Source organism: Argentina silus (assembly GCF_951799395.1).
Source record: "Argentina silus genome assembly, chromosome: X".
In the NCBI taxonomy this organism is placed as follows: Eukaryota; Metazoa; Chordata; class Actinopteri; order Argentiniformes; family Argentinidae; genus Argentina; species Argentina silus.
This window is the reverse complement of record NC_139653.1, coordinates 22365328-22369476: the sequence shown is the minus strand read 5'-3', so window position 1 is coordinate 22369476 and position 4149 is coordinate 22365328.

The window sequence follows — 4149 nt, the reverse complement described above, 5'->3', positions numbered from 1 at the left end:
TTGGTTTATCTGAGGGCTCGCAGTTTCATGCCAGGCTCTGGTTTGAAGTTGAGTACAGCCCTCAACATTCCCTTTCATCTCTGCAGATGCCATGACGTCACCCCACTGTTATGGGGTTGGTTGAATTGGATTGGATGGACTGTCTGCCGCTTTTTGAGAGGAAGCAAATGCCAGAACCTGAGAGAGGAAAACTGTCTTGATGGTGGTATGAATAGATTAGATACCCATTATGTTCAAGTAACAAATTGATTTTAAGAGTGTAATGGGTTTATATGCCGTTTGTATTTGTACATGTATTTGTTACCACACAACTTTTAATTAAATTGTTATTAGATTATATGATTTGTAGACCTTGGTGGGCTAATTGTTGTAGCCTATATATATCCAACTATTGTCATTAGTGGGCTTTCCAACTATTGTTATTGCTCATACTTCTTCTTATTATTATTATTATTATTATTATTATTATTATTATTATTATTATTATTATTATTATTATTATTATTCCGGTTATTCTGATTTTTCTGAATGCTACTCCTACAGCTTTTAAGCTATTCACACCAATCCAACTTTAAAACGTGCAGAGGTCTAACTTGAGTTGCTTACATTTATATTTTTCAAACTCATTATACTTTTTAAACTATTCAGCTTTTTGGAACTCAAAAACTCCTGTCTTTTAACATGGTGGAATGTTGATTTAGGCCAATATTCTATGAGTTGTTACTGCAATTGCTATGGAACTTTCAGAACTCTTTTATAAAAACAATTTCATGAACCTTTAAAGAGATGCTACAGGATTTATATATACTTTCAGCCACTAGTTCTAAAATTAGCGCCCAAGAGCCAAAAACGGGTCCCCCAAATAGACAGAAATATTGTCAAGAAATTACTTGATTGGACAGAGGGGCACACCTCCCCACTCCCATAAGCAAAAGCTTATTTTACAAAGGTTTGTCGGCCTTAAACTGTGAACTATGAGATAAGAAATCAATTAACATTATTTGGTTGTTGAAAACAAGCTTTGTGATTGGCCATGGCTGTGATGTATCATCAATATTGTCACTTGGTGGGGGTTTGCCTGCACTCTGCTGAATGTTGTGCCTAACAAGTCCCTCTATACAATGAGCCCCCCTGACAATATTGACGATAAATCATGGCCTCTCGGGCATTATTGCTTAAATCATGGACCACTTCAGTCAACACTTAAGCCAATGTTGTGTAAAGAATTAGAGACACAAATCCTGTAACATCTCTTTAGCATTGGTACCTCAGATTACCATGTAATTGCTATTTTTCACGTTAAAATCGTAATTCCATTAGCCCCCTAACTCTCTTCTCTCTCACACACACTCTCATTCTCTATTTTTTTCTCTCTCTCTCTCTCACACACACATCCACACACACACACACACACACACACACACACACACACACACACACACACACACACACACACACACACACACACACACACACACACACACACACACACACACACACACACAGTGTTAAAGAGAGGAGGCAGAGAGGGAGAAGATGAAAGTTAGTTCTGCACTCAGAGTGGCCTATTAGTTGACATGTCTGGGCTTGTTGTAAATCAATTCCAGGAACTTTGTGTCATGATTGTGAATACTTAAGTATTTTAACTGTATCTTTTAATTATCCACCATTTGATATTACAGTTTTTCTTGATTGCTTCAGCATATGTTTTGAAACAGTATTGAACTTCAACACGTTTGCCAAAACACCACATTTCTATTGCCAAACACACTACAACTTTCAAAACGTAGAATACATGTCACAAACACAAATCAGTGCAAACACAAATTCAGGGTACACAAAAGTTATGGAACAATTGGCTTGACAGGTGTTTCTGGTTCATCAGGTGTGTTCCGTCACATCATTTGTGCAGTCATAAGAGAGCTCTCAATGTCAGTATTATTTCTTGTCATTTTTTTATTGATGATGTAACTGCTACATCTTGTTTGCTCGAGTACGAGCAAATGCTTCCAAATTCTTTGTATGGCGCTTCATCATATAGTAAGACAATGACCCAAAACATACTGCCATAGTAACTAGAGAGTTTTTCAGGGACAAAAACTGCAAAGTTCTTGACTGGTCAAGTCAATCTTCAGATTTAAATCCAACTGAACATTAATTTCATTTCCTGATGATATGATTTTAGGCAAAAAATACCTCAAAACAAACAACAACTGAATATGGATGCAGTGCAGGCCTGTACAGAGCATCACCAGAGAAGAAGTTATTGCATGCAAAAGATTGTCAACTAAATACTTAACATGAGTGCTTAATTTGGACATTATATGAATCTGTCCCATTACTTTTTGTACCCTGAAATGAAAAATGTACAAAAAATACTGACAGCTGACAACCTATACTTTAACGTCATAGTAATTGTTTGATTTCAAATCCAAACTTTTGGGAGTATAGAGCCGTAAGAAGAAAAAAATATTCACTGTCCGATTACTTACTTAGTCTATATTTTAGGGCTGTATAGATGAATTAATCGAACAGATTAATCAACTAATGTTTTAGTTGACAACTCATTTTTGAAAAACATTAATCGGATTTCTATATATCAGACCAATGACAAGAAGTTAAAGCCAGAGTGAGTGATATGTAGCCAAGTAAACAAGAGTGTTGCACCAAGGAAGCTAGGTTCAAGCAATTAAGGCCCTTTTGTCTTCAACTATGGGAATGGCAATTTGTACCATTTGGAGGCCATCGTTTGTTAACTTTTAAAGTACCCCATTCATTGTTTCTGAACTCCTTCTAGGATGTCTAGAAATGTTTAGAAATTCTCTGACCACCGAAATTGCTTGGTGAAAAATAAGGGGGGAAAAAATCCACCTTTTCCACATCAACTAATAGGGAAACAATTATCAACTAATTCTCTTAATCGACTGACACCCCTACATATAAATGAATGTGTACATCATTGGGCTAAGCCAGCACCTTGTACAATTGGCCATCTAGTCAGATACAACACTACACTAATGGCTCACTAACATAAGCCTTTCCCATCTTTTCATTCAGCCATTGAGTAGAGCCGAGAAGAAGTAGAGCGGACTTTATGTGCTCTGTCACCATCTACTGGACATTAGCTTTTATTTTTTATTTTTTATATATGTTTTTAGGGCATTTCTGCTTTATTGGGATAGAGACAGTAGAGATTGACAGGAAGGATGGGAGAGAGAGGAGGGATGACATGCAAGATAGGTCGAGGGTCGGAATCGAAAAGGGACCCTTACGATTACGTGGTAAGCGCATTAGTGTGCTATGCCACTAAGCGCCCCTACTGGACATTAGCTGTCATAAATACAATAACTTTAGCAGGGTAGGCTACCTAATGAACAATAATACAATTATTTGATTGAATGTTTCGGGGCCTGCCAAATACGAAGTGTATATTTGCACTAATACATAATTTGTACATATGCGTATACAGCTGACTACCACCAACACTTCTTTGAATGTTGCTCTGGCTCAGTGATGTGCTTGGGACAGAGACGGGCTGTCTTTATGGAGTAAATAACCAAACTCAGGAAATTCGATGCATCAGTTACCGTAATTACAATCTCCCCATTGCCCCTACAGTCTGAACACTGTTTAGATGTATTTATGATTTTTGTCTGTACTGATATTGCCCTTTTAATTGCCTCCCTGGATTAATAAATCCAGTGTATTGTAGGCTACATAGCATCCACATCTCAATGGAATTTGTTGCTGTGTTGATTGGGATTTCTGGAGCTGCAGTGACACTCATGACTAACTTGTTGTCATACACACAAACACTGTTCACACAGAGAGGCATTTCTGTGTAATATACCAGTATTGTTGCCTGTGTAAACTGAGCCATGCCGTAAAACCTTGTCCTGCTCCACATCTAGTCATGTTGCCAGTAAATTCCCAGCAATGGGTCTGTGTAAATGGGGCAGAAGTGAAATGCTGGTAATGCTCATTTGCATGTATTGTGTGTAAACAGGGCCGGCTAAAGTCTGTGTAAATGTCCGACAATGGGCCGACCTGGAAATGTTTTCTGGCATTTCATCATTTTCTCTGCACTGTTCACAGAGAAAATTTATTGTTACAAAAGATGATATGGTATAGTCAGGAAAAAAAGCTTCT